Genomic DNA, 23270 nt, shown 5'->3' with positions numbered 1-23270 from the left:
TCAGCCTGCCAAGTACCTGAGATTACATGTACCTGCCATCACACCTGGATAATTTCTGTATTGAGGCGGGGTATTACCATGTTGGCCAGACTGGTCTTGAACTCCTGACCTCAAGTGATCTGCACGTCTTGGCCTCCCAAAGTGCTGGGACTACAGGCATGAGCCACCACAGCCAGCCTATAATATTTTATTTCTTTCATAATAATATAGGCCAGGCATGGTGGCTCATGCCTGTAATCCCAGCACTTTGGGAGGCAGAGGCGAGTGGGTCATGAGGTCAGGAGTTCAAGACCAGCCTGGCCAATATGGTGAAACTCCGTCTCTACTAAAAATACAAAAATTAGCCAGGCACGGTGGTATGTGCCTGTAGTCCCAGCTACTTAAGAGGCTGAGGCAGAAGAATCGCTTGAACCTGGGTGGCAGAGGTTGCAGTGAGCTGAGATCATGCCACTGCACTCCAGCCTGGGTGACAGAGCAAGACTCTGTCTCAAAATGATAATAATAATAATAATAAAGAGAGCAAATTTTGCAAAACATTTATTAAATCTTGTATACAATTGAAATCTTATACTCATTTCCATAGTTCTACGCTTTTTTTTTTTTTTTTTTTTTTCTGAGACAAAGTCTCACTCTGTGGCCCAGGCTGGAGTGCAGCAGCATAAGCTTGGTTCACTGCAATCTCTGCCTCCCAGGTTCAAGCAATCCTCGTGCCCCAGCCTCCCAAGTAGTTGGGATTACATATACGTGCCACCACACCCGGCTAATTTTTGTAGTTTTGGTAGAGACGGGGTTTTACCATTTTGGCCAGGCTGTTCTCAAACTCCTGGCCTCAAGTGATCCTCCCACCTTGGTGTCCCAAAGTGCTGGGATTACAGGCATGAGCCACCATGCCCAGCCAATTTTATGCATATTTTAAATATTGTGTAACCAAATTTTTTATTTAGATTATCATAGTTCAGGCATCACAACTTCAAAAAGGCTTTGACAGGTTAGGAAAAGATTAGTATCCTGAAATCCAGAATACACAGTCCTAAAATGACTTCGTGGTCACCTTCTCTAGACGTTTCCTCACCATTTGTTCTTATAAGTACATTTCATTGGCCAGGCACAGTGGCTCATGCCTGTAATCTCAGCAGTTTAGGAGGCCAAGGCAGGCAGATCATGAGGTCAGCAGATCGAGACCATCCTGGCCAACATGGAGAAACTCTGTCTCTAATGAAATACAAAAAAATTAGCCAGGCATGGTGGTGTGTGACTGCAATCCCAGCTACTCGGGAGGCTGAGGCAGGGGAATCGCTTGAACCCAGGAGGCGGAGGTTGCAGCGAGCCAAGATTGTGCCACTGCACTCCAGTCTGGTGACAGAGCGAGACTTTGTCTCAAAAAATAAATAAATAAATAAGTACACTGCATTAAAAAGTAATAATTAACTGGATAGAAACAGAGCCCATGTTGGTTCACCTCGCTTGCATGGTACCTAGCATCACCTCATTAACTAATGGTCACTTGAGAACATGCTGCTTCTATTGACAACAAATTAGCAAAACTTCCCAAATATTTTCAATGTTCTCAATGTTGAAGTCCTTGCATAATAAGGTGTTGCACACTCCCAAAGCCTGTTTTCACAGGTTTACTCAAAGTACTACTTGACACAGTCAAGTTCGCTTGTCATAATTTTAAAGAGAACGGTATTTGAGAAATTTGGCTTAAAAAGTCAAGATAGACTTCCTACATTGTTTCCTTTCTCATACTTCTTTTAAAAGTTTTCATAAATGTAAGAGTTCTCTCACGGCCTCTCAGCTATTTCTGTTTGTCTTTTCTGTTTGTTTTATATCTTTGGGAGAAGATATAAAAATGATATCACAAATATCTACGATGACTAAAAACCCTTCTGAAAACAGATTGAGCCTCTGAAAACATTAATAGGAAGTGCCTACATTAAGTAAGTATATATAGGCCGGGCACAGTGGCTCACGCCTGTAATCCCAGCACTTTGGCAGGCAGAGGCATGTGGATCACCTGAGGTAGGAGTTCAAGACCAGCCTGGCCGACATGGTGAAACCCCGTCCCTATTAAAAACACAAAAATTAGCCGGGCGTGATGGCGAGCACCTGTAATCCCAGCTACCTGGGAGGCTGAGGCAGGAGAATCACTTGAACCCAGGGGGCAGAGGTTGCAGTGAGCCAAAATCATGCCACTGCACCTAGGCAAATCCAGCCTAGGCAACAAGATTAAAACCCTGTTTTAAAAAAAAACATAAATAAGGAAGGGTGTGGTAGCTCATGCCTGTAATCCCAGCACTTTGGGAGGCAGATGCAGGTGGATCATGAGGTCAGGAGCTCAAGACTAGCCTGGCCAACATAGCGAAACCCCGTCTCTACTAAAAGTACAAAAAATTAGCCGGGCATGGTGGCGGGTGCCTGTAATCCCAGTTACTTGGGAGGCTGAGGCAGGAGAATCGCTTGAACCCAGGAGGTGGAGGTTGCAGTAAACGGAGATTGTGCCACTGCACTCCAGCCTGGGCTACAGAGTGAGACTCCATCTCATAAATAAATAAATAAATAAATAAATAAATAAATAGGTAGATAGATAAGTAAATAAAAGTATGTATATATGAATACATGTAGTGTGTATTTTATGAAATGTAATATAGATGTGTGGAATACATACACATAATTTAAAGTACAGTCATACAATGAAGTCATACAATGAAGGTTACTGAGGAGAATGGATCTACCTTTCAGAAGGCTGTGAAGAGCCTCTACCTTCCAGGGTAAAAGCGGAAGTGTCTATGGGACAGGCAGCGCATGCTTGAGGGACCACTCTGGAAGTCCAGTGAACCTTGCAGCCATGATTCAGGGAGATGCACATGGTCCTTGAGGCAGTTCTGAAGTCCTGAAGGATGGACTTAACCTACAGGCAGGTGTTTCAGGCTGAGATGTTAAATGTTTGGCCCAATAATATTAAATCTGTAGAACCATCTGCTTCCTATGAAAGAAATCTGGAGGGTGGTGCTATGGTTTGGCTGTGTCCCCACCCAAATTTCATTGTAAATTGTTGTTCCCATAAGCCCCACGTGTGGTGGGAGGGATGCAGTGGGAGGTAACTTAATCATGGAAGCGGTTACCCTCATGCTATTCTCCTGATAGTGAGTGAGTTCTCCTGAGATCTGATGGTTTTATAAGGGGCTTTTCCCCCTTTTTCTCAGCACTTCTACTTGCTGCCACCATGTGAAGAAGGACATGTTTGCTTCCCTTCCACTATGATTGTAAGTTTCCTGAGGCCTCCCAATCCCTGCGGAACTGCAAGTCAGTCAAACCTCTTTCCTTTACAAATTACCCAGTCTTGGGTATGTCTTTGTAGTGGTGTGAAAACTGACGAATACAGGTGGGGTTCTCTTAAATTGGGATCCATACCATCATCTGCCTATACTATTTCATGTGGCTTTGGAGCTTCAAAAAGCTAGGTCTGGACTACGGGAGGAGAAGAGCAAGACCCCATCTTCTGCCTCATCTGGCCAAAGGACTATAAAAACCTATTGTTCCAGGCTTGTGACAAGGCCACCTGGATGAAATCAATTGCTGTGGCCAAGTGCTTTGGAAATGCACCAATACATGAAGAACCACCAGGGTTACCTCATCCAGGCCATCGCATGCTAGAGGTGAGGAAGAGTAGATACCTACCATCTACCATGCTAAACAGGGGCCATCCTAGGGCAAAAAATAAAGCAGGCTTTGAATTGAGGAGCAAAAGAAATCTGTTCCCTCTGAATGGGAATCTGAGTTGCAATGATTCCTGGAGATCCCTTTAGTGCCAGTGGGTTGGCACAAATCTGATGAGGTCCTCTAGCTCTCAGAACTGCTTCTAGTAACTGTGGTCAATTGAGCTCTGCGTTGTACTTGTATATCTTCTGGGCATTCAGTCAAGTCTTGTTAAAGCTAAGCCAGTTCCCCACATTCTATGCAGAATTAGGAGACAAGTGTCTCCTTTTCAAAGTCAGGAAAAGTGAGGCACTCATATATAGAGAGAAGGAAGCCCTGCAAAGATGTCATCTCATGAGTGTTAGGCAGAGGAACACAGGGGAGCAGTGAGGACAAGACAAAGGACAGGGATAAGACCCAAAATGGAACAAACCAATTGGTGAAGGGAACCCATCAAGGAAGAACCCGAGTAACCATGCTGAGTGAGGACCTGACATGTCCGGCCTGCCCATGTTGGCTGCCATGCCAGTGCAGGTGGGTTCCTAAGTGACATAGGTTCCCCAGGCAAACACCTTGTGAAAAGCCACAGGTTCCTCCGTACTTCAATCTCTAGTGTGTATGCCAGTTTCTCCTGTGGGCCCGATACTGGTTGAGAAAATAGAAAACTGCAAACGATAACAGCTCTGTTCACAATTTTCTAGGGTTTGTCTCAGGCCTGTGGGATCCCTCAAATCCCATCACTGAGGCTTTGGGAAACAACATTTACCCTGAATCTCCTTGGGACAGAGGAAGACATAGCTATGAATTTAGCCAGCCTGGAATGTAAATGAACAACGTATGATCAACACCTCAATTATCTAGGAGAAACATTCCTACATTACTCATAAAAGGTGCTAAGACAAGGTGCTGGAAATGTGTTGAGTAGGAATAATAACCCAAGTATGCTGACCATAGAATTTATCTTCAAAACTAAGACGGCTTTCAAAATACAACTTTTTATAATTATGCCTGGACACAGGCATAAAGTGAGACTCTCCCAGGCAATGGGACAATATAGTCACCCTGCACTTAATGTCCCAGGGGGCATCTGGAGACAGAATATCTGCAAAGTCCTACATCAGTGTCAGGAATGTTTTTGACAGGCAGAAGATGGATTCAAAAAAGCAGTAAGAAGTTCAATTCAGCCAGGCATGGTGGCTCACATCTGTAGTCCCAGCACTTTGGGATGCTGAGACTGAAGGATCACTTGAGCTTAGGAGTTCAAGACCAGCCTGGACAACATAGTGAAACCTTGTCCCTAGAAAAAAATTTTACAATGGCCTAGCATGATGGTTCACACCTATAATCCCAGGACTTTGGGAGTCTGAGGTGGGCAGATCACTTGAGGGCAGGAGTTCGAGCCCAGCCTGGCCAACATGGTGAAACCCCATCTCTACTAAAAATACAAAAATTAGCAGGGCATCATGGCATATGCCTGTAATTCCAGCCACTTGGGAGGCTGAGGCACAAGAATCGCTTGAACCCGGGAGGCGGCTGCAGTGAGATGAGATCGTGCCACTTCACCCTAGCCTGGGTGATGGAATAAGACTCTGTCTCAAAATAAATAAATAAATAAATAAATAAATAAATAAATAAAATTAGTTGGGCGTGGTGGCACACACACCTATAGCCCCAGCTACTCAAGAGGATCACTTGAGCACAAGAAGGGGAGACTGCAGTGAGCTTTGATTGTGCCACTGCACTCCAGTCTGACAGAGTGAGACCCTGAGAAAGGAAAAGAAAAGGAAGGGAAGGGAAGGGGAGGGGAGGGGAAGGGAGGAAAGAAAAGAAAGGAAGAAGGAAGGAAGGAAGGAAGGAAGGAAGGAAGGAAGGAAGGAAGGAAGGAAGGAAGGAAGGAAGGAAGGAAGGAAGGAAGGAAGGGAGGAAGGAAGGAAGGAAATTCATGGGCAGTAAGGTCATGATAGGAGATTAATAAAAGTCAGAGCGAGTGGAGACATTCCTCAACTTCAAGTGGGGCATTAGGAGACAAATGTCTCTTGGTGTCTCAGTAAAGACAGGCACCACAGCATCACAGCACCACAGGTCTGACGCAGAGGGGTATTTTATGTCCAAAGAGAACTAGTTGCTTTCTTCCTAAGATTTCTTACTGAAACGTTTATTTAAATTGGCTTTGGGAAGTAAGGAAATTAACGATTTAGGCAAAAGTGCCTCTTCTGTGGTGCTTCCTACTTCCTCCTTTATGGCCCTGAACCATGTAGACACCTTACACCTCCCAGCCGCCTTTACACATCTTGCTCACCCCAACTCTGTAAACATTTCCACAATGCCCCTTTGTCTGGAATACTCCTCCTTCTTCCAGTCTTACAGCCATTGAGGTCCAGCTCAGAGCCCACCTTATTCTTGAGCTTTACCATGAATAGAGCCCACTCTGAGCTCTGCCATGTCCATCTCTGCTCAGGCATAAAACATCATGTACCTGTTCCTGATCATTTCGTATCTTGGGTGGCTTCTTATACCACCTTTACTGAAGCTTCCTTGATGGCAAGGGACAAGTCTTAGCGAAGTGGTGAGTAAGGAGTCAAGATACAGGTATATTAATAGCTGAAGCAGCAAAGACACTTCCCAAATAGGAGGTTTTAGAATGTCTTATCATCCAATATGTCCACTTTGAAGAACAGCAATCATTTGGATGTACCAATTCCATTTTTAATAAAAAAAAAATTGCTTACCAGCTGGTGATTACCTTTGATAGAGAAATGGAGCCTGCTAGAATGTTGGGATGCTACCAGTTCTTATTCCAAGTAACACTTTTACACATAAAATAATGAAGATAAAGTCAGACATCAGTTATTATAAAAGTATTTTTCGTACCTTTGCTTTGTTCTCTAGTTTCACATTAAATTATTTATTAAGATCTATATCATCTTTGTCTACTCACTAAGCATTTAGACCGCATAATGGTCTAAAATATTATAGACAAGGCTTTCTTCCAATGATTAGTTTTAAAGTCCTATTTAACTATTATACTTAGCCAGCAATAATGCAAATGAATGTGTAGTTAAAAATATACAAGGTATCATTTTCTAGATAATTTGCTTCCATTTCCTTGATGAACACTTACTGAACTCGCACCCACCAAGAAGACACCACTGTACATTCGAAGGTTACAAAGGTAAGTCATCCTTGGTTTCTGCCACTCCAAACTTTCAGGCAAAAGTAGTAGTTCTTAACTAGTGTTGAAACTAGTGCCTTCGAAAGCTTGCGGGAGATTTTTCAAAGTCTGTATTTCCAGGCTCCAACACAAGTGATTCAGAGTCAATAGTCTTGGATAGGTCCTTGGAAAGCATGTTTTTGTGAAAAATGCCCTAAGAAATTCTAATGTGTCCTTCCAGTGAAGAACCACTGGTCTGGTACAAAAACTAATCTAAGTCACATGAGTGATGCATATTATTATTAAAGTAACAATCATCTTGAATTAAAGGCAACCTTATGAACATCTAAAATGAGCATATTTTACTCATCTATTTTTGAAATCCAGGTGACGAGATGATATTTAGACAAAATTGATATTCACAAGTTCATCATAAGCCTCTGAAGTTCTTAGAGACACCTCTGAAAATGGTTTCTATATGAGCTTTATTTGCTTATTAAGACTGTATTTTGGTTCTAAAATCTGTTAATAGATGATTACAGAAATCAGTCTTTGCAACTGTGTGTCACACGTTATCATGTAACTCCTAATTATTTTACTTAATCCCCTAAAGTGGATCAACAGGACGAGCATGTTATTTGCAGCAATGTGTTGTTCACACAATAAAAACAGTGGCTGGGCGCTCCTTCCAGGTAAAAGTGTAATTTCAGTAAGTTGTTTGTACCTCCCTTTGATCACATCTAGGGGGAAATGCCTGTATTTCCTCATAATGAAAAGTAATACTGTTCGATTTAACTTTCATCAAACTGCAGCTGGGTCAGAAGCAAAGTAGCCCTCAGGAAATTCCACATGCCAAGAGCAGGAACTGTGCCCCTTACAAAGGGGCAGCAGGAAGGATCTGAAATGAAATGGAATTCATTCGAAAGAAGGGAGTTCTTTGGGGTTTTATAAAAGAGTGATCATTTGAGAGCTGTTGAAAAGCCAGTGTGAGTTCTTTGACACAGCACTCAAACTGATAGACACTTCCAACACACTTTATAAGAAATGCAGAGCACATGCTCAGTCTTTTTCTCTTCCTTAATGGTAGGAAGTCAATATACGTAGCATAGTTGCTGCTGCATAGAGGTCTGTATAGAAAGGCCTGTCTTCACACTCAGAATTCTAAGATCCACAGGCCAACTGATCAGAGACAAAAACTGGTAAAGCAGCAGTGAGAGTGACAGTCGGGATGCATTTACGAAGCTGTTTGAGAATGGGGAATGGGTTTTTGTCAACACCTGCATTCCCATAGTCTTTTTAGGCTGAAGAACTGGTGCTGCATAGGAGGCAATGAAGGTGCCCCAATAAAGCCTGCTGTGAATTACAAGCGAGAAAGAGAAATAGAAATAAGAGATTTATCAAAGAAAGACGAAAAGACAGAAGAAGAGAGAGGAAAAGAGGAAGAAAGACTAAGCAGGGTGGTGGGAAAAGAAAATCAAACCATAAGATAGATACTGAGGGAGACAAGAAAAAAAAAGGAAATTAATACAGAGAAACAAATTCGAAGTGGAGGAAAGAAAATGAAAGCTTATTGTGGAAGACAGTGTGACAATTCCTCAAAGACCTAAAGACAGAAATACCATTTGATCCAGCAATCCATTGCTGGGTATATACCCAAAGAAATATAAATTGTTCTATTATAAAGACACTTGCATGTGTACATTCATTGCAGCACTATTCACAACAGCAAAGACATGGAATCAGCCTAAATGCCCATCAATGATAGACTGGATAAAGAAAATGTGGTACATATACACCATGGAATACTATGCAGCCATAAAAAAAGAATGAGATCATGTCCTTTGCAGGGACATGGATGGAGCTGGGGGCCATTATCCTTAGTAAACTAACACAAGAACAGAAAACCAAACACTGCATGTTCTCACTTATAAGTGGGAGCAAAATGATGGGGACACATGGACACATAGAGGGGAACAACACACACTGGAGCCTTTTGGAGGGTGGAGGGTAGGAGGAGAGTGAGGATCAGGAAAAATAACTAATGAGTACGAGGCTTCATGCCTGGGTGATAAAATAATCTGTACAACAGACCCCCATGACCCAAGTTTATCTATGCAACAAACATGCACTTGTACTCCTGAACTTCAAATATAAGTTTTCAAAAAGAGAAAATAAAGGCTTTCTGTCAAAAATGTCAAGGGTTCTTATACCTTTTGTTATAAAAAGGCATTATCTCATCTTCTGATTTTTATAACCTTATATTCCTCACTGCAACCCACAAAAAAAGTAAAATTAGAGTTATTTCAAAGTTTTCACAAATAAACATTTGCTTAAATCATGACTGTATACAGTCTAAGTCTGTGATTCCAATCATGAGGCTGAAATACAGAGGCACCCTAAATGGACAGATGATGAGTCCATGTAAGGACTGGGCTGCAGGATGGGGTGGAAGGGAGAGCAGTGTAGGATAGAGGGAGAGCTGAGTCCATTCATTCAACATTCAGCAGATGTTTGCCGAGGTCTAGGTAGGAGATGGCATTTAGGTTGAGCCCTGAAGGTGAAAATATGCCAGCAAGAAGAGCTGGGGAGGTCAGCGTGTCAGATGGAGCTCCAGTCACCAGTGTCTTAGCTGAGTACAGAAAAGCAGGAGGAGCCAGATCACAACCGGTCTCATGAACCTTAGTAAAGATATGGATTCCTTGCCAAGCACCATGGGAATCCATTGAAGAGTTTTAAGCAAGGGAATAACACATGACTGGTGCATTTTCAAAGACCACAATCAAAGAACAAACAAGATTTTCATGTAGATTGGATGTGAGGTATGAGGGAAAGGAAGACATTACACGTAGATAGTTTCAGCAACTTTGTGGGGGTGTGGTGGTAGGCAAGTGAATCAAGATTTCCATCGTTAGTATACTAAATTTGGGATGCTGAGACCCCCAAAAGGAGCAATCAACTTGGTGGTTGGACATAGGAACATGGGTAGTTGGAAACATCAGGGGTGAAGATTTCAGTTTCAGACTCATCTGAATATGGATGGTATTAAAACTATTGGGACAAGGAAAGTGTACTTAGGGAGAGAATAGAGGGTGACAAGGCCCAGAACCAAGCTCTACAGCCTGACAGTCATGATATAAACAGTTTGGGATGGATATCAGACCATGGTCATACTAGAAAAATCAACTAAAACATAAATATCTTCATGATTTTCCCAAAGCAGAGTTATAAGGAAAGATAAGATCTCTGTGACCTGAAGAACATAAACAGCTTCAGGAGGTCAGACCTTTGGCAACGTTAGCATGGAAGAGGGAGACTTTGGTCTATCAGGAAAAAGAAAGTCTCAAGGACTCTACACAGCTCAACTCAACATTTAGATGCTGGAGAAAAAAAGGCAGAAGAAAGGGAAGGAAGGAGGGAGGAGAAAAAGTGACAGTGCTGGACTTGAGAGGCTCACTTCTATTTGCTACACAACCTGGAGATTTCCCCAATGAGTTTAAAACTGTAATGAAGTGGAACTTTCTCCAAAGATTATCCAGGGATCTGTTAATACCCTCAAGTAACTGGTTACGATGACAAATAAAAGTTGGGTTTCCTTCTCTCTCCCTCCATTTCCACTCCCCTCCTTCCCTACTCTCCTAACACACATGAATAAATGCACTTCCTCTGCTCTTGCCCACAACTCCAAGCTGTGCTCATTAGATGGCAATGAAATGTTCTGCCATCATTATGGCCCTTTTAAAACCGAGACTTTGCCAACCTCACCTCCCTTGGGGCAAATGCAAAGCTGAGGGCAACCAAAAGGGGCTCCAGTCATTATCTCTGGAATGGAGTGGTCAAGCATCAGTGGAAGCACAAAATGCTGGGCTTCAGGCCATTAACTGTTTGTTTTACTGCTTGTCTCCTTTAATATTAACACTAAAGAGTCTTAAATGGACTTTGTAGTTAACACCTCATTGGGATTAATAGCAAATGGGATTTGCTTTTCTCACTTCAGTCATTTGGCTAAAGACCATTTTCTTTCCTGTTAAAGGGAAAGCATAAGTGGAAAATAGAAATTCTGACCATAAATATTTGAGCAGTAGGTGCTGGAAACAGACTGTGCCGAGTTTTCCTATTAAGACTCAACAAGTCATTTGGCACAAACCAATAACCTATAAAAATGGTTCACAGTCCACAAAGTCCCATGGCTGGCACCAGATAGGCATGAAAGGTTTGCAATATCACAGATTCCGTCCCTAGATGGAGACCCAGGGATTTTGCATTAACTCCGGGGTAGGGAAGACAAACACCCGCAATCCCGCATCTCACCCTACAGAGGCAGCGGTGAAACAGCCAACGCCTGTGAAACACCCGTGCCAACTCTTTCAGAAGGTAGGATAAGGTTAGTGCAAAGTGTGAAACTCCTGCTGAAACACCCGTGCCAACTCTTTCAGAAGGTAGGATAAGGTTAGTGCAAAGCTAGTAAGCCGGTCAGGATCCCCCTGGATTTGTGACTCAATACTTCTGGACTGGGAAACAAAACTGGAGAAATAAATCATCTCTTGACAATGTCAGGCCAGGTGCAAAAATTGCTTGATGCTGAGAGCAAACTTGAGCCAGGACCCAGTCCAGGGCGGCAATGATTACACGAGGCTTACCAACACACCTCAGCTGTGTGGACTCAGCTGTCCTTCCATTACTCCTTCACAGAACGCAGTCCAAACCAGGAGGTTAAGGGGTGGGGGGCATTAAATAAGCATTTAAAAAGGTGTCACCACACCCATGGACTATCACAATTATGCCTCCATCACTAAAGAATGTCACTTGCCTGGTCACACCAACTAACCCAGGATTTCATTTCGAGTCTTTTCACCTTTTATAAAAAGGCTTTTATCTACCTAAATGTTACTTGTGGTTTGCTTGCTTGCTTGTAAAGCAAGTTTAGATGCTTAAAGGAGCAAATTGCTTTTTGGAAAATTCACCCATACAGAATTTCTCCTTTTCTCTGGGTTCCTAAGTAAGGTATGGCCAAAAAATGCTCTCCAAATTAGAAGACACAACAGTACATCCCAGAAATGGTCCAGATATTTTTACCTCTGTCACTTATGTAAACCATCATGTACATTATACCTAGCCACATGACTATAAAAATTACATATTAAGTAATATCATTTACTCTAGGGAAAAAATTGTAAAGATAATGTGATGATATCCTAGCAAACATACAATCAACTTGCTATCACCTGAAGATAGACTGACTTACTCTCAACAAATCTTACTGTTAAATATAGCAATCCTTAACAACTACCTTCCTTCTTTGTCAGCATTTCAGGTACACTCTCTGTCTATTCATCCTGCAGAGAAAACTCTAAAATTTATTTAATATCAAAATACAGGCTTAAAGGGTGAACAAAAAAACTTACATTGAGAGTCCTCCCTAGACTGACATTCTGCGCTTTTCCAAAAGAAATTTCTATTCCCACAGTAAAGCATTATTGGCCACAGTGCTATATTTCTGTTTAATGTTTTTTCAAGATGGTATTCACCCGACCACACTCCTCTCTTCATTAATATTAGACTAAGTTATGTGTCCTAAGTCAAATCATTTGTCCTAGTTGAATAATTTGAACTGTGGGAATAACTGCTAATTGCCCACTGATACCCATTCTCCTCACATGCCTATAATAATGGAATGTGTAGTTTTTGCTGTGAACTGGGCCACCCAGCTAGAGTACGTTTCTCCTCAGTGACCAGTGAGGCAAAGTACAGCAATACCATATTGTACATTTACAAGGACCGAGCATGCGCCCTTCCTATTGGCTAAAATGCCAATGTGATTGTGACAGCTGGGACAGCCAGTTTGCATGCAGAGATGGAACCCATGTTTGGATGGGTAATTGAGTGACCGCTGGGGGCCCATTCCTGGCTCACAGATGGTCATCTTCACTCCATATCCTCACATGGCAGGAGAAGTGAGGGAGCTCTCTGGGATCTCTTTCCAAGGGCACTAATCCTATTAATGAGGGCTCAGCCCCTGTGACTGCATCACCTCTCAAAAGCCCCAGCTGCAAACACTCCTAGTATTGGGTGTTAGGATTTCAACATATGAATTTGGGGAGGACATAAACACTCAATCTATGGCAGGTCCTAAGTGGAACTTAGAGTTGTTATAAGTCTGAGGAAGAGGCTCTGGAAAAGTTTGTTCCCTGAGAAAATAGCAATGCCAGGATGAAAGCATGGAGGTCATTCAGAGAGTCCTCTAACTATAAGCCCTTCTCAAGTCAAACCTATGAAATGGAATTTGTTAAATGATTGCTACTCTTTAAAAACTATTGCTAGAATTTTTAAATAATGTCCAAATAAAAGTATACCATACATTCAAATGCAAGTAAATGACTTTTACTATCTGCCATTTTGAATAGTTCATGCCCTGTCTCTCCATGAAAAAGCCTAGGCTCTAGGCATTACTTACAGTTGTAAAAAATATGTGAATAAACAAGATATGGCTATAATTCACAGGATTTGAAAGACTTTTTTTAAAAAGTATAACCAGAAACAGATACATGAGAGACTGGTTGGCATAATGGTATAAAAATATTCAATTTATAAAATCCTTTTTTGAAGCAAAATTTACAAGCAGAGCTGTCAAATCTCCCCATGTGCCTATTTCTCACATTAAGTAATCTCCATTTAGCAAAAATATTTTTTCATTGCCCGTAAGAACCACATCATAATTGGACACCTTTTTAAAATGCCAGTTTCTGAATACCCATTGGTAGAACATGAAAATTAATTTGCACTTTCCTTTGAAATTTTGTTGGCTTGCACAGAATACACAATTAAAATTCTTTAATCTCTTTTTCAATGTCTATTTGATCACCTTTTCATAATCAGTTCAAACTGTATCACTTTATCTCCCACTAGTACAGTTTCAACTTAATAAATCAATTTTAAATTACTGTAGCACTCATATCCAATCGCCTACCACATCTGGTCATTAATAGTCAATGAATGCCTCCTGATTAATGGCATTACTATGAATGCTGAAATAATAATCACTTCTCTGTGTTGATGTGAGAGGCAATAGGAGATTCTAAACATAGCTAATTGGGCTGCAGATGACTTCACAAACGTTAGGGAGTCAGGGAATCAGGTCTTCAGATGAGCTAACATGAAAAGCTGTTGACTGACATGTTTACCTGCCTGGCTATTGCAAGCACTGTGAACATGATCTTTCAATTGTCTTTGTTCTAATACAGCTCTTTGCTCCACGTTGATTTAAAATCCCAAGTTGAAGCGGTCAAGGTCATGTGAAAGAAGTTACCTGAATTTTCAAGTGTTCAATGAGATTTCTAATTTGGGTTGCATTTGCTTCTTAAATTATGCTTAACAACTTTATTTTTCAGTGCATGTATTTATTGCACTAAAAATAGAACTAACCAGTGTATTGCAATGAAGCCCCAATGGTGCACCATGATTTGAGAGAAGAAAAACTGCAGAGGTATGGGAAGGTTGACTCTGACTCAGCCTGGGTTATTTCTAGTTCATATTAGCATTTGCATCACGGGTGCTGTCATACCCTCAGCCTCAGGCCTCAAGAAGCTCTCAGGCAGTATTCCTTATTTTTCCACTTGCTGGAGCTCCAGAAAGGTCTTCAGCACCCAGCCTCCCTCCCATCAGGCTCACAAATACCTAGAATCTGCAGTGACTCATAATTGCCTAAAGAGTTTATTTAATCAAGTGTAACTTAGGCTTCAAGCCACCTGTGGGTTTACCTGCTCTCCCAGATGCCTGTTGGCCAGGTATGGAAGCTATTGACTTAGGGATGGCTTCTTTTTCTGCAATATTAATATGCATATATTTTCGCAGGGATCCTATACCAGGATAAATGTGTTCTTCAACTCCTTTCCTTCAATGTCTCCTCATTGCCACTAGGATCTTATCATGGCCTCCAGAGCCCAGCATGTCTGACCCAGGCTACCTCTTCACCACATCTCCACCACCTTCCTCTTTACTCTCCAAGCTCCAGCCTCATGGCTTTGTTGCAGTTCCTCCAACAACAGGGCTTTTGCACGTGCAGTTCCAACTTTCTGCCTACAAGGGGTTTTCCCCATTGCCTAGTTAGTATCTCAGCCGAATAGTCCTTCTCCAAGGTGGTGAACCCTCCTCCACAAGGTTATGTTATATTTTTATTATCAGCTACAGTCATAGCAGTGTGCTGATCACAGTTGTAATTTTCTTTTTATTCTACACCCTACTAAAACCTGTGATTCATGAGAGCAGAGACTTTTGTCTGATTTGTTCATTGCTCTATCACCAGCTCCAAGCAGGTGCCTAGTGCACAGTAGGCACTCAGAAAACATTTTGAAAGAGAAGGAGGAATATGTGAACACAAAAATACAAGAGTGTAAGTGAGCTGACTGTGGTCATAGCAAATATGAGCATACAAGAGAGGCAAAGTGGCAGAGAGAAACAAGGAACCCAGAAAAGAAAGCTGATAGTGATGAGAACCAACTGGCTAATGGCTTCAGTGCAGGCAGTCACCAAAAACAGCTCTGACCATGGACCAAAGTAACTTCAACCTTAACCAGGATTACATATCCTGAGCACAGAGCCCCAAGCCAACTTAGGTAGAAGGCCTCATTCTAAACGGTGCCTTGCTGCAGACCATGAACAAGGCCACCGATCCTGCTTTGAGGGTTTACCAAGAAATAATGAATTACTGATTGTCCCTGTTCCCAATCAGCTCTCTCCTGAAATTAAATTCTGTAATTCAATGTGACTGTCAGCTCAGTAGGCTGAAAAGAGTCTCCCTTATCTGTCCAGAACAGATTTTATTTATGCTTCAGTCTCTACAAAAGTCTTGCACTGCTATCTGATCATCAATTCTTTCTGTAATAGTCAATGAAGCAAATTAAAAATTCAATCCCTCTCCCTTACAGTCTTTACTGTCCAAAATCCCAATCTGAGTGTGAATAGACCACCTTCATTATTAGCATATCTAACAGGGATCACAGCATAAAAGACGGAGGTCTGAAAACAAAACTAAACAAAAATGAACCTTTGTTCCCATTCCAAAGAAAGAAAAAATCATCAAACATATCAAGTAGATCTCATGCTTTTCTAGTTTCCATTTCTTTTTTGGTTTTTAAGCAGTGTTCCAAGAGGCCCTTGCTCTCATTTTATTTACTTTTTATTGTTTTAATATTTTTAGAGATGATGTCTCACTATATTGCCCAAGCTGGACTTGAACTCGTGGGCTTAAGCAATCTTCCCACCTCAACCTCCTCAGTAGCTGGTGCGTGCCATTGTGCCCAGCTTCTAGTTTCCATTTCTAATGTCATTGGTAGGCCCCTGCCTTGGGAAGGGCTGCCTGCGGCATAGGAGACAGACCTGACTCCGCAGTAGGAAACGCAGGCTTTGGATTCAGGCTTATTTGTAGGAGTCAATCACACTTTAATATTCTAAAGGAAATGATTTATAAAATACAAATATTGCACTAATAGAAAATAATTTTTTTATTTTGCAATTGCTTTGTATTCATGGATATTAACTATTTATACCATACATGCATTATTATAATTATAGCATTATTTCTAACTCTAAATGCTTCTTTGCAAACCAATTGTTTCTTTAACGCATCCCTACTGACCTACACACTTACTTTTGCGTGCTCCAAGCTATACGTTTCCTTTTTTTTTTCACTTTATTATCTGTAGAAATGAGGTCTCTCTATGTTGCCCAGGCTGGCCTCGAACTCTTAGGCTCAGGCAATCCTCCCGCTTCAACCTCCCAAAGTGCTGGGATTACAGGCATCAGCCACCATGCCTGGCCCCAAGTCAATAGATCATTCTTTTATAATGATCTATTATAGCTACCAAATCTTGTAAACAACCTATGTGCATATACATATCTGTGCATCACTGTATGTGTGTGCCTATGGATGGATGCGTATCTATGTGTGTGCATATACATATCTGTGCATCTGTGTATGTGTGTGCCTATAGATGGATGTGTATCTATGTGTGTGCATATACATGTCTGTGCATCTCTCTATGTGTGTGCCTATGGATGGATGCATATATACGTGTGTATATATACATAAATGTGCATCTGTGGTTGTGTATACAGTCATCCCTCAGTATTCACAGGAGACTGGTTCCAGGAACCCCCACAGATACCAAAATCTGAAGATTATCTAGTCCCTTATATAGGCTGAGCACAGTTGCTGAAGCCTGTAATCGCAGCACTTTGGGAGGCAAGGTGGGCGGATCACTTGAGGTCAGGAGTTTGAGACTATCCTGGCCAACATGGTGAAACCCAGACTCCACTAAAAATACAAAAGATAATAGCGCATGGTGGCTCACGCCTGTAGTCCCAGCTACTCAGGAAGCTGAGGCAGGAGAATCACTTGACCCTGGCAGACAGAGGTTGCAACAAGCCAAGATCAAGCCACTATAATCCAGCCTGGATGACAGAATAAGACTCCATCTGGAAAAAATAAAAAATAAAAATTTTTACGTTCTCTATATGAGATGGAGTAGTATTTGGATATAACCTATGCACATCCTCTGATATACTTTAAATCATCTCTGGATTATTTATAATACCTAATAGAAGGTAAGTGCTATGTAAATTATTATTACACTGTATTGGTTTTTTATTTGTATTATTTTTATTGTCACATTATTATTGTTTATTTTTTATGTTTTTCAAATATTTTTGATCCATGGTGGTTGAATTGGCAGATGTGGAATCCACAGATAGAGACGGCTCACTGCACTCAAGTAAGTGCTCCCATGGATGCATGCCTCTGTGTATGATGGATGGACGAATGTGTCCACATGCATCGATGCATCTCGACAATGTATTCTACAAAATATGATCAGATGCACAAAACCTAAAACAAGTCCAAACCAAACGTTTCAGAGGGCCATAATTTTCTTCCAGAGATCTGTGTGATTCCAGCTGGCTGTAACACTTACTGAAACCAGATCTGTCCCTGGACTTTCAACTGCATAAGACTCTCGCTTATCACTTTTGCTGGCTGGTTTTTTGGTTGTTTCCCGTAAGCAAGTTGGAGTTGGGTTTCCACCCTTACAAACTAATTCCTCCTGACTATTTACCAGGAATTTAATAGTTACTGAATTTATTCAGTAAACATTTATTGCGTACCTACTATGAACCAGGTACTGAAATAAGAGATTGTGATGCAACAGTAAGCAAAACACACAAAGTTCCCTGCGTTCATTGTGCCTACATTCCAGCAGGAGAGACAGGGAATAAATAGGTGTTATAGTCTATATGAGAAAGTGGGCCAGGCACGGTGGCTCACGCCTGTAATCTCAGCACTTTGGGAGGCTGAGGCTGGCAAATCACCTGAGGTCAGGAGTTCAAGACCAGACTGACCAACATGGTGAAACCCCGTCTGTACTAAAAATATGAAAATTAGTCTGGTATGGTGTTGGGTGCCTGTAATCCCAGCTACGTGGGAGGCTGAGGCAGAAGAATCCTTTGAACCTGGGAGGCAAAGGTTGCAGTGAGCTGAGATTGCGCCATTGCACTCCAGCTTGAGCAACAAGAGCAAAACTCCGTCTCAAAAAAAAAAAAAAAAAATCGACAGTGATATATTCTATGGGGGAAAAGAAAGCAGGGTACAGGCATGTGGAGCATTAGGGGCATGGGAGAGGAGAAGAGGGGGTTGCAGTTTTACAAGAGTGGAAATTAGACTGAGAAGGTGATGAGTAAACAAAGAGGCAAAGCAGGTGGGGGAGGGAGTCCAGGTGAGGGCATGGCCAGTGCAAAAGCTAAGGCACAGGGATGCCTGGGAAGTTCTGGAAGTGGTGGGAGCACGGGGGAGAGGAGGGGAAGCCAAGATCAGAGAATTAAGGGGCAGACATGGCAGATTTTGTCTGTGTTTAAGTCTTGGCTTCAGCTCTGAGGGAAATGAGTGCCACTGCAGGACTGTGAGCAGAGATGAGACATAAAATGGCCCTCCCCAAATATGGTCCCAGTTGTAGGGGCCTGGGGTGAAGCGGGGAGGCCAGTGACGCAGCTTCTGCAATAACCTAGGTAAGAGAGGCTAGGGGTTGGGCCATGCTAGTAGCAGTGAAGGTGGAGAAATGAGGTCAGATTCGGGATCTGTTGAAGTTTGAGCCCAAGTGTCCTTCTGATAAATAGATGTGGGAAAGAATAAAGTTAAGGATGATGCCCAGGCCTGGGCCTGATGGGCAGGAAGGAGGAAACTGCCTCATCAGAAGAGGGAAGCCACACTCAGAGTTTACTGCCATTGAAATCTACTTACTGCTAAAATCTCAAACCTTGAAATTCCCTCAGGGATTTGCTTTTCCCCTCCTACTCCCTCTCACCATCTGTCTCCAGCTCCACCTCTCCCTTACTCGTCTTTGGCTGGCTCACTTTCTCCTCCCATGTGCTACACACATCTCAACACTCACGTTTACCCAGATCCCTTCTCTCGGCTCCCCTCGTCTTCTCTCTCTGTGTGTTCCTTCCTCCCCAGCAGCTTTCATTCTGACCTCCCTACTGAAGACTCCCACCCCTGCACTCAACTTCTAGCCCTGGCCTCCCCCTGAATTGGGGTTCTGCACTTTTAACCACCTGCTGAATGCCAAAAACACATCCAAACGCAATGCAGCAGTTCTTTTCAGAAAAGAGCCTTTCTTTCTAACGTGGTATATTCCCATTGATGAGAGCTCCCCACCTGAAACCCTGATGTCTGTCACTCTTGATTCTGCCACCTCGTTCCTCAGTGCTTCCCTCACACACGAGCACGTCTAGAGTCGACCTTGACAGTGGTCCTGACACCCATAGGCCTGCTTTTGCTCCCACTTCCCACCCGATTCCGGCTCTTCATTTCACCAAAAGCTACTCCATAACACTCCCCATGTTATATCTCCACCACAGCCACCACCAGCACCCCCTGCCCTGCTTAAAACCCTGTATCACCACTGCCTACAAGCTAAATACAGATCTCAACACAGCACACACCCCCCCTTTGCAGTCTGGCTGTTACATCCTATATCCTTGTTAATTTTCCATAACTTTCCACTGCCCTAGCCAAATTGTCCTATTATTTCTGAACAGAGCATTCTCCCTCCCGTGTTGTTGCTCACACCGTTCTCCTTTACCCCGAATGCCTTTCCCTCTCATACCTCCTCTTCAGTTCAAGGTCAAGTTCAAGATACGCCTCGAGTCTAAAGCCTTCACTTGTCCCTTTGTGACTACTCTTACCTTGCAATGTGAATTCATGTAGACCCTAAATGGACTGTACAGTTCATCTAATATTGAATAGACACTCCTTGATCTTCTGATTAATCTCCTGATATGCAACATCATCTCAAAATCATTAACATCTAACAGAGTAACAATTACGTGTTACATGAATGATAGCAATTGCCCCTCACTTCAGCTTGAAAGGCAGAAAGACTAGCTTGCTGGGTCATCTCCCAGTCAAATTCTTTGCAGTGAAGAATCCAAGTAATGAAGGAAATAGAGAGAAGAACCAAAAACAAACAGAGAGGCTACAGTGACATATAAAGCACAGTGTTAAAGGAACAGGACAAGAAGAGAAAGGAAAGGAAAGCCTCAAAGGCCGAGACATTGGGAAGCAGACTTTGATAGTGTGAGAGAAAATTTAAGAAAGCAGGTGCCAAACACATGGAGACTATTAAGAGAAGAGGAAGGACAGGACAAGATGGATGCAATTTTTTGCTGCACAACAGGAATGCATTTTTCCCACTCTTATTCATAATCCCTCAAAAAGATGAGTAAAGATACAGTGTTTTAATTTTTTTGAGGGGGGGGTTGTTTGAATGTGACTTTATGAACAAGACTAGGACATAAGACACGAAGATTTATCTGAGTTACATAATGAGTATAACATGTTTGTTTGGAGGCTAAAATCTCTTAAAGTCAGGGATTGGGACCTGTTATTTCTTGTATTCCCAGTCCTAGGAAGAGTGTCCTACATGTAGTCATTAATCCATAAATGTTAGTTGATGATAAACAAGGATGCAGATAAATGAGCAGATGATGTGGTCCCTGTTTTTTATCATGGAATGTTCCAGAGGCTGTCATCTGTTATTAGCGATGCAGCCAAACAGCATTTGTCATGTATTTATTTAAGGAGATTATCCATTTGTCTACCAAGCAAATATAACTTTTGTAGGTCAAACTCACAATTATGGCATTAAAACAGGACAACCATGTGAGGATTGCTTGTGAAGGATGCACGTGAATACCAAAAATATCATGGCATTCAAAACCCAAATGTCAGAGAGAGCATTTGAGATGAGAAAGCAAGACAGCATTTTCAAAATGCAATCCCAATTATTTATATTCTTCAAAAACTAGCCAATTTTCTTCTGCTGACATGTTTGACTTTGGTCCATTTTCTTGATGCTCTCAGTTTTATACCCAAGACCTTTGTGAGAAACAATTACAACTACCATGATTTCATGTAAAAAGTAAATGATCATCTCTAATGCCTCTCTGATGGGTTTTCAAAACGTCTGCATTTTCTGAAAAATCCTTCCTTCCATTCTCATGCACTCATTCTGACCTCATAAAAGGTCTACGATAAAAGGTACTTAAATATCTACCTTCAGGAGATTGTAGTGGAAAAGCAAAAGGATCACAGAGAAGGAAATGGAAATGAAATCAGGAATTGTAATCTTCTGGAATATGACTGTTCTCTGCATAACATTAAATGAGAGGAATGTCATTAGAACTTGACAATGTGATAGCATCCATGAAAGACCATGAAAGCAGCAATCACTTGTTTATTTCCCACCCTTCCTGGCCATTCCACATTGACTGTGATGTGCAAATGCAGTAATACAATGAAACCACTACATTTACCATTACTGTGATGTATAAATGCAATATTATGATGAAACCACTTAAATATCTTCTGCTTAAGGAGATTTGTACTGTCCTTTTTCTGAAAAGTGTTAATGATCACTGTTTTTTCTTTGAGGAGATCCCTGAAAGTCTCAGATTCTTAAGGAAGTTGCTAAAAGGTAGACGCAAATTTCAAGTTGAATGCCACCTGAAGGTTGATGGAAGAGGAACAACGCAGAATTCTGAAGATAAACTGGCTGTCCTGAGCGAAAACTGGAAGAAAGTTAAGGACAATGGGATAATGTGTATCAAATGTGCCATTAAAATATACAAAACCTTTGATCCAGCAAATTCCATATCTGGGAATTTAACCCAAATAAATCATCAGAGAAGACACAAAGATGTGGTTATACCAACATTTGAAATTCTGCCCAAAGAAGCAGAAGAAAGGAAGAAAGAAAGGAAGGAACTAATTGTGTAACAATAGCCTACTGATAATAAATTATAGTACATTGATTCAATTGAACCCTATACCACCATTAAGAAAACTGTTAGAGGCCAGGCGCAGTGGCTCAAGCCTGTAATCCCAGCACTTTGGGAGGCCGAGACAGGCGGATCACGAGGTCAGGAGATCGAGACCATCCTGGCTAACACGGTGAAACCCCGTCTCCACTAAAAAATACAAAAAACTAGCCGGGCGAGGTGGCAGGCGCCTGTAGTCCCAGCTACTCGGGAGGCTGAGGCAGGAGAATGGCGGGAACCCGGGAGGCGGAGCTTGCAGTGAGCTGAGATCTGGCCACAGCACTCCAGCCTGGGTGACAGAGTGAGACTCCATCTCAAAAAAAAAAAAAGAAAACTGTTAGAGATTTATATTTATTAACATAAAAGATTGTCAGTGAAACATTAAATGAAAAAAGCAAATAACCAGACAGTAAATGAATGTATTCTTCTTTCCAAAAAAAAGTGTATGTCTATATACATGCACCGTCATGTAAAGAAAAGGAAATATCACAAAATGTAAACACTGGTTGTGAGTAGAGGGGCAGGTTATAGGGGAAGAAACCCATTTTTCTTATCTTTCTTGTGTATATTACTTTCATAATAAATAGACAATAGAGTCTTTTTCATTCTTCAAAAGAAAATAAATTACCTTGTTGAAAGAAAAGCATATTTCCAGAGGATTATATATTTTGTCCTAAGAAATTCTCTCTCTTTCCTGCTCTCTTTCTCTTTCTTCCTCTCTCCAAAGAAAGAGAAGAGATGCTACAAAGGAGCAGAAATTTGGCTATAAAAAAAGCAATTTAAACAATTACTTTCTTAGTTGAAATTTGCACTGACAGAAGCTAAGAAAAGCTTTTGACAGTAAGCTGGCAAAGCCCTGAGAAAGTTTGTCTCTAAGTTAAAAGAAAAAGGGAAAGTCTTAAAGAAATACTTAATCAAATTCCACAGACAAGATTTCAGTTAAAATTCATTAGTATTAAGAGATAAAGTATTTCTTTCTAGAATTAAGAAGAAATGCTTTAAAATGTAAAAATAACTTATTATTTAATTTTCATAAATTAACCTGTAAATAAACTGC

General features: G+C 41.6%; 2 protein-coding genes across 3 annotated transcripts in view; one reads left to right on the top strand and one right to left on the bottom strand.

The window, feature by feature from the left end:
- DNER (delta/notch like EGF repeat containing) overlaps nucleotides 1-23270 on the bottom strand; it is a 363829-nt gene that overhangs the window by 190810 nt on the left and 149749 nt on the right. The window lies entirely within an intron of this gene.
- Nucleotides 20650-23270, top strand: part of FBXO36 (F-box protein 36) — a 451851-nt gene continuing 449230 nt past the window's right edge. The window contains exon 1 of the mRNA XM_050751161.1: nucleotides 20650-20655. The gene's annotated coding sequence lies outside the window, so the exon portion shown is untranslated. The remainder of the gene's footprint in view (nucleotides 20656-23270) is intronic.

Source organism: Macaca thibetana, chromosome 12 (genome assembly GCF_024542745.1).
Source record: "Macaca thibetana thibetana isolate TM-01 chromosome 12, ASM2454274v1, whole genome shotgun sequence".
Taxonomy (NCBI): Eukaryota; Metazoa; Chordata; class Mammalia; order Primates; family Cercopithecidae; genus Macaca; species Macaca thibetana.
Note: the sequence above shows the minus strand (reverse complement) of the source record. Positions and strands in the feature narration are given on the sequence as shown.